The 8,696-nt window shown below is 42.7% G+C and overlaps 1 long non-coding RNA gene across 1 annotated transcript; it reads left to right on the forward strand.

Moving 5' to 3' along the window:
* Window positions 1-6,184: 6,184 nt before the first annotated feature.
* LOC311253328 lies at window positions 6,185-8,406 on the forward strand. Its single transcript, XR_014621667.1, has 3 exons — window positions 6,185-6,387; window positions 6,465-6,537; window positions 7,417-8,406. It is a non-coding gene; the product is annotated as an uncharacterized lncRNA (long non-coding RNA).
* Window positions 8,407-8,696: the final 290 nt, after the last annotated feature.

Here is an 8,696-nt window from a genome sequence, read left to right on the forward strand (position 1 = left end):
TGACACTGTGTGTGACGAGTGCGACACGTGACCAGCTCACTTTTTTTTTGTCCTCCTCCCCCCCTTTTTGTTGTTGTGCTGACACAGCACTGGTTCCCCCCGGCATTAGGTGGAGGTGGAGGTGGAGCGGGCAGCTGGTCGGGGTCTTGTTGACCAGTGTGCAATGATCACTTTAGGCCAGCTGGCCTTGTTTGCATTTGCATCCTTAATTTATAACCAGGGGAAAACTGCTATGGCCCCATTTCTGTGCATGAAATGCCAAAGACAACATGGCAGTGGCCTTCTTTAAGATATATTTGTCATAAATGTGGCTTAGAAGTTTTACATCTCATCTCTGATGAGAAAATAACTTTCTAGTTTTGTTCCCTGACATTACACGCCTCTATATGTCACGTCCATATGTTGCTGTGCGTGTTAACTGCTGCGCTTGTGATGTGTTTATTGTCCCCTTTTATGTCCCCTGGAACGTTTCTGTAGGATTTACTCTTTGAGTTGCAGAGCATAAACAACCTAAAGGGCTGTACAGTACATGCAAGGCTTTGAAGCAAATAAACCCCCGGTGCAGGAAAAAAACACACACACACACACACACACACACACACACACACACACTCATAAACACTGCATGGCAAATGGGTTCAGCATCTACTTAGTATTTCACCACTGAAAAGACCGGCCCTTGCATAAAACTGGGCTGTCTATGCAGTAGAAAGATGTAGATGTTTTTGGAATTGATGCTGCGTGACCAGAGAAAACCCTAACCCTGCGTAACATGACCAAGTAGTTTTGGTGCCTAAACCTAACAAAGTAACAGTCCAAAAGCCATAATATGTCATAATGTGCAAACTGCTAGCTTTATTTTGAAAGTCCAACCGGATGTAGCATATATCGGATTACTGTCAATTTGACAGCGGATCCCTTCACATGCAAAACTGATGCTAGAGGGGCAGTAAGAGTGTCATAATTTGAAGCTTAAGGCCAATGATGAAGCTGCTGGTTTATGACGCATTGGGAGTGAGAACGTGTTGGTTTGTCAGCAATGCCTGGTTTTGACAGTTTGATCGGTGAGTCACCCCTCACTCGATCCAAGAGAGGCCTTAAATCTGCTAGATTACGTGTTTTGCGTCATTTTGCAGATTTTCACTGGCAGAAAATTGGCAATCCCTGTTTAAATACAGTTAAAAGTCATCGTACTTTTATTGGCCGGAACATTTAGAATTAACAACACCATCTGCCCGTCTTTGTCTTTCATTAAAACTAATTAAAAATCACCATCATAAATGAATAAAACAGTTTTTTTAAACCTCATGAGTCCCTCATGAATAAGAAATGCAGCCCAACAGGTTAGGAGTCTTGGCTTTAGCACCGCTCTGCCCCGTCATGTATCCTGTCAGAGGAGCAGCCACACTGGTTCATCCAGATTCCATTTAATCGGCTTTCATTCATGCCGAATCACTTAAGACTTCGCGTTGGCAAGTGTTGGGAATGGCAATGAAGGAAAATGCAAATTCGTCCCGATTTCTTCCTCAAATAGATGTCACATTGCCTAATTTAGCTTTGAATTTGCCCGTCCCGTGAGATAAATTCCTTGGTAGATGCCCTGAATTCTGATGGGACTCGAACAGATTCATTCCATTTTACTCAACCACCTCTCAAAGAAAAAGTCATCTCCCTCAAGTCTTATTACGGAAATAAGTAATCCGAAGACGTGTGTTACTGCGACAGACTTCCCCGAGAGAAAAATGAGGGCCTGATCAAACTCTGTTCTCTTATCGTTGTCTCGGAAGGTCTTTCGAATACTGGAGACGCTGTGGTGAATTTACAGTCGGTTATTTATTGTTTCTTCGGGGGAAAAGATAGAAAAGGGAAGTCTGGGGGTGTGGAGAGAAGGGCATCATGATTAGACAATGAGAGAGAGAGAGATCCAACCTGTCAGCATCCGCTCGGTATACAGATGCCACAATGGGGCAATTATAAATTGGCGAGCTCAGGTATTAATCCAGCAGACAGCACTTTGGGATTGGCCATTTGGCAGGAAACGTTTTGGCCCCAGTCAGGGGTTGTGTTGAAATAGCTGACGCTGGGGGAGAGGGATGTAAAGAGCGGGAGACATGAAGCGAGAGTTCAAAAGAGGAGGAAGTGAGGAGGTGGGGGTGTGTGATTGTCCCAGGCATCAGATCACAGGGTGCGTGTAAAAGGCTGACTGCTGGTATTTGCAGCTAATGAGACACTTAGCTGCTGCTGCTGCTGCTGCTGCTGCTGCTGGTGGTTGTGGTTACAGTTTGGTCCAACTGGTATGCTTGAATTGGCCATGCGAACACACACACAAGATCCAGATCACAACACAGCCATGAAGCAGATGCGATATTTCATTTATTCATTGAGGTAAACACTAAAGCTGTGTGTCCATTTATGCTAGTTCATGATTGTAATCTATTTGCTCAGACTGATAAACCTTGGTGTTGAAAATAAGTGAAACGAAAGCATGAACAAACGTGGAAACGTGCTCAACTATCTTTGTTATTATCGTTTTCAAAATCCTCATCTCTAGCCAATGCGACACATCAACAACAATCCCCAAGCTAGCAACCGTCGTGCTAAAAACAACAAGTTAATACAGTAACACTAACCTGGTTGATAACGGTATGAACATAAAAAGCTAGCAGCTGTTACTTTTGGGGGGTTTCGCTATTTCAACACCGCCCAAGACGATTGTGATTGGTTTAAAGCAGGGGTGCCCAAACTTTTGCCCATGGCCCCCCCTTTGGGCGGCCCTGGTTTAAAGACACACAAACAAAGCAAAGGGATTTTTCCCTTTTACAGTCAAAACTTTACTCCAGTGCTGTCACGAAACTGTAGAGACGTCTGGCTTTGCAAGACCACTACACTGCTAAAAACAAGCTTAAAACATCCCGCAAATGGGCTTGTCTGATAGTTTCGGTCTGATAAGGCTCAGGATAGACAGCCAAAACAAGCCTCCCCTCCATTTCCTTGGTTAGTAGAATGAAGAGTCCTGTCCCGTCTAATATTGTCTGAAAAGGAGTAACAGTGCACCTTTTCTGAGAAGAAGTCATGCTAGATTTTCGCTGCAACTCTGCATCACAAGGTTTATAATACATGTATGTATATATGTATTTATTGCATGTGGATGAAGGACATCACCTGATAAGCATAATCCGTCACTTACTTATAAATAAATCCCTTCTACCATGACTCGCACCTCACTGGAAAGTATAAATTCCACCTTAAGTGACTTGGAAAAACTTTCATCTCGCTGCTCCTCAAAGACCCTTAGCAAGTTCTGCCCTGTTCTTCGGGGTTTGTCAAAGTTGTTCTCTGTAATTAAACCGGGGACCGCTGTGTCGCCAGTCAGCCGTATTTTAAAAACTCTCCTGAAATCCAGACTGTCTAATAGGTGGCACGGTGCTCATGTAGCTGGCAGGTTAATTCCGGCGAATGTAGGAAACCTCTAAGTGGAGAACATGAGACATGCTGCCTGTACATTTGCATTCTACCCCCGACGTGTACATCCCGGATTGATGATCTATAACAGCTAACACAGCTGCTAATTAGGGAGCTCCCTGATGTGGATGTATGCTGCATGCTCATGAGGCAGGGAAATAAAATACACATTTATGACATGAATTTAATATAAAACATGCCTGAGTGGATATTGTAAGAAATTACTTGGCTGTCATTTTAATACCACCAGGCCCCTGATTTCCCACTTTTGCTTCAAAACCTCTTTAAAGTACAGTGAATAATACTGACATATTGGATCACTGTAATGACTTCTCTGGCAGGGGTCCACTCGATCCATCAAATAAAAAACCCGCTCACTAACTGAGGCAACTCGAGACTTTCATTTCATATATGTCCGTAGATTTAAATGGCAATATTATAATGTAAAGATATACAGCGGCTCACGCTTTATTGCTTTGGCGCACCAACAAACCTCCAGGCTGAAGCGGGTGCAGGAGAGGAAACGGCCGCAAAAAGAAAAAGATGCTAAATGTATGAGTGAGCGAACCTCTCGACAGATGGCCTCAGCCGCTAACAATCCCCTTCTCTTTCCCGTTTTGAGTGTCACCTGCTTTAGAGTAGCTGATGACATCAAATCGCACACCATTCACTCCTGACCTTATTTTGCGAGGCGGAATGACAGTTTACCTGAGCGCAGCTGTGCATCGCCATCAGGTATAAGCCATTTGGGCTTATCCAGGTTTCCAAGGATTTTCGTTCAGGGCACATTGCCCACATGAAAGGGAATTTTGTCAGAGGGGCTCCATGAATTATGCAATGGCAGAGTGGATTTGCAGGTCTTGCTGAAATTAATATGATACCGAATAAAGAAACGAGATGGAACCGGCGGGTTTTATCCAGCAGAGAGGGAGGGGGAAAAAAATTTGGATTTAGAGAGGAGGTTTTAAGGCAATGATTCACAAAGGACATACGTTGCAGGATGCAAATGTTGGAAAAAACATTCTATATTTATCCCTTCCAATACATAATGCCACATTTTTTTAACAGATAATGACTGCATACAGCGAGGCTTATGCAGGAAAACCACCCCGAGGTAATCTCATCACCTGGATTGTTTGCCCTCTCGGATCACACACTCCGCAGGGCGTCAACACACTAAACATTTACAGGTTGCTTCAGCACCTCTGCATATGCTTCAGAGCGTTCATTCATTTTTATAGATCAACGTCAGCGTGATATATGGCGGCGTTCGAGAGATCCGGGGTGAGTTTTGTTTGAGAAAGTTGCCGCTGACTCAGATTTAACGAGGCTAAAAATAACAGGGGAAGTGAAAGGAAGCAGCCATTATATTGAAAAAAAAAAAAGAATGGCTTGGTGTTTGTTGGATAATGGCCCATGAATCTATTTTTTCCCTCCCACTATTTCTGTTAATCCAAGAGGGCAGCTGTTGCCAAATCTCTGTCATAATCTATGTCCTTGTCTTCCTCGGGATACTGTTGACCCTACAGTTTTAAGCACTGCAGTGTTTTGTAACTAGATTGACAGCCAGACAGGCACTCAGACAGACAGATGGACTGATAGGTGCATGCCCACAGTGTCACTGTGCGCTGAACCACCTCTGAAAGACCTGTCGGTGATTATCCACATACTGTAGGTGATAATATGTGCTATAGTCTTATACCAGGGTGGCAAAGTGCTTTATGAATACTAATCGTCGTAATCTCAATTATCTGTGCTGTCAAGATGATTTGTGTGCAAAATGACACGACGCCAACCTGAGGTGATTTGATAATAAGTGTGGACTGGGAACCCGCTGAGCAAATGCTTTGACAATTTATCTAATTGACAGTCTATGACTCATTCTGTCTGGCACTTCATTTCAATTACTAAATCCCGGTTGCTGGCAGTGCTGGGAAATGGCTAAAGGGTAGGTTCGAGATATTTTTTATTTATTTGACCATAAACAAATGTCCTGCTTTGTTAGCATGCGGGCTGTTTGCTGCTCGACCTCCCCTTTACATACATTCTTTTATGCCTTTTCTAGCGCTAGGATGATGCTAGTTAGCGCCACTGACGTATAAAATATGGACGAAGCTTTGAGGTCTGAACAGTGAAGCCCATGTGTTAGCGCCTTTAGATCTGCATTCTTTCAAATGGCCAGCATTCCACTGGTTTCAGAGAGATGTCTGAATATATGGAAGCTTATGAAAAAATGACCCTACTTCACACTTACTTTGTTACATCTATAAACAGTTTCTTCATTAATTTGTTGTCTCAATCACTGGTTCAAGTCTTCTTCGATACAGCATGATGTTCGTGGTTCCATTTAGAGCAAAGAAGACTACAAAGAAGGGTATGCATTTTGGTGTGGCTACTTTATGATTGATAACTGCGTGTTCTCAATCATATCTAATCTTTCCCAACTCCACCATCCAAACATGGTCACTTCTCGCTCCAAAAACCAAGATGCAACGACAGTAAGGCCAAACTCGAGGCTTCAGAATGGCACCACTCAACAAAACAATGGTGGGTTTGCACTTTAGCACCAACAACTTACACAAATGTCTCCAAATTCTGCGCTGCCAAAGATTAGTAGTGAATGTAGAAGTCAATGGACCTTGTGGGATTGACACCACTTTACCATGGACTTTACCAACAGTGTAAAACAAGAGAATGCTATCATGCAGTTGTAACCCACATGGTTACTAAACCAGTATTTGTAGTTTAAATACAGTACCCCCGTTTGCCCACATGGTGGCACCCTCACCCTACGAGTAACCATGGACGCGTTGAACGTGATCTCGACGTGACCTGTGACCTGCACAGTCTTACCCGTCGGTCATTTTAGACCAAGCTGAGACACCGAGCAGAGCGGTCGCACATGTACCGAGCAGAAGGACCGGGGTATGTAAAGTGAACAAAACCACGATAAAACATCAGTAACTCTCGAGCAAAACCTTCATAAGTCTTCTGTTCATTAGGAAGTGTCGTTACGAGTTTGTGTGAAGGAGAGGGAGACCGAGTTCACCGTGTTAAGTGTCCCAGAGAACTCCGGTAAGAAAATGCTATGTTGCTTAGCAAGCCTCAGGCTAGTGTGGGTATTAGCATTGATAGAGAGAATTCCTATGACTGAAGTGAGTTCATAAAAACCAGTCGGAGTCCATGCTAAGTCCATGATATGTTTTGTTGATGTTTTAGACCTGCTCCGGTAGACCTGCTGTATTAATGTGTGCATTGAAAGCGAGCTGTAAAAAGATTGCTAGTGACTAGCGCGAAGCTAACGCTAAGCGCTCTAAGCTAATCGCGGCTAACCGCCGCTATGCTAATTCCAGGTGTTACCTGTTGAATGTGATGTAAATGCTAATGGTGAAGCTATCTAAGCTAATGTGGTACTAGCTGGTCAAGCTAATGAGCTTTACTGAGAGTCATGACGAGAAATACATGCAGCTATGGTACAGAAGTGTGGTTAAATGATACCAGGTCATGTTAATTATTTTTCTGGTCATTGGAATTAATGTGTTGAGTGTTTTTGCACTACAATTGGTTTAATATGTATTCTACTCAAAATAATTCATACTGTTTAGAGTTTATACTGTAACTTTATGGTTAAAAAGAGATAAAATGCTATGGTTAAAAGATAAATACTGTGTTAAAAATGTAAATTCTGATTTATTGAGCGGTTTATAAATATGAATATAGCTTTATTAAAATAAATAAGGTAATTTATGTTAATATTTAAGTTCATGATAAACAATAGTCATGGTAAACATGCTTAGACAGCACTGTAAAAATATATGCAGTCTCAATTAAAGCATTTAAATACTGTGTATCCTTTATTTGGGTATAAGTGTGAAGAAGTAGAGTGAAAGTGAAAGTAGAAGGATGTCAGTTGAATAGGAAGTAATGATTATTTGTTCTACACTCTTTGTGTAGACTGGTTTTTTGTGCTTCGACGGATTAGGACCCCAGATCCAGAATTCCGAGACAGGAGGTTTCGGTGGCGAGCCAATCCAGCGAGAGATTTAGACGGAGCGGGTCCAGCCTGGCCAGCTGTAGACCCAATCCGAGGAGCCGAGATATCGTTTCACTTCACACAGATAAGAACACATACACAAATCTACCCGGGTAGTAAGAACATTTGGACTGAACATTACACAGAACATAAACACAATTGAACATTGAACTCTGACCTTCAATAGAAGGATGGACAATTTTCTTTGAACTTTTTATTTTTTTATTATTTTCTTTAAATACAGAGAGCTCTATTTTTAGTGTTTTGTTTCATTTTTGCAATGTTTACTACTGTGACAATAAATTGTTTCACTACTACCAACTCTATCGAACCTAGCTGAATGTAGTGTTATTGTTGTTACTAGCCAGTTAAGACTACAGGCGCTACATAAAACTTGGCGAGCCAGCCAGGAGTTGGTTTAACTCTTTTGAGCGTGAAGTTTAACAGTGTAACATTTATTGTACGTTTCTGTAAGCATTGATGCTATTTGATTTGCATAAATTTACATTTTGGTCCAAAACCAACTATGGATACTGTTACAAGGGAAAATGTTAAAGTACCTAATGCACTGCTAATTAGTGGTGTAACTGGTTGTGATGTAGACAATGAAGTGTTTGAGTACCTGGGACAGTTTGGTAAGATTGAGAGGATTATTAAAGTTACCAGCAGAGAAGCTAAGTTCCAGAACTCAGCCATTGTGGAGTATAGTTCTGGTGAAGCTATTGAGCATCTTAAAGATACCTTACCTGTTGATAGACCCTCCAGTAGCCCAGACACTGTCCACCACATTGAGCTCTTGTCAGAGCTGTACACAGCAGACAGAAGTTCCACCTTAACTCAGACCTACCTAAGTGAACTGAAGGGTGTCGCTCAGCTAAGTGGGGCAGATTTCGCAAAGCTTTTAGAAGATGAGCTGGCCAGGATCCAAGCATCCACCAAAACCCAGACCACTCAACCTGCCGCATCAGGAAGTAATCAGGGATCTCACTACGCCAGCCCTGCACACTCCCCTGGTAGGACTACCCCTGAGCTTCAAGCATCCCCAGTTGAGGTAGATGCAGCGGCCTTATCCCCACCCAAGGTCCCAATCCAGCACTTACCTTCTGAGCATCTCTCCACTCCAGAAATCCAAAAAGTGGTGGTCGAGCATGTCATCAAGAGCAGTGATCTTCCCCACCACTATCAAGGCAACACCAGACTC

The sequence above is a fragment of the Pagrus pagrus genome (genome assembly GCF_965226575.1).
Source record: "Pagrus pagrus genome assembly, chromosome: 24".
Taxonomy (NCBI): domain Eukaryota; kingdom Metazoa; phylum Chordata; class Actinopteri; order Spariformes; family Sparidae; genus Pagrus; species Pagrus pagrus.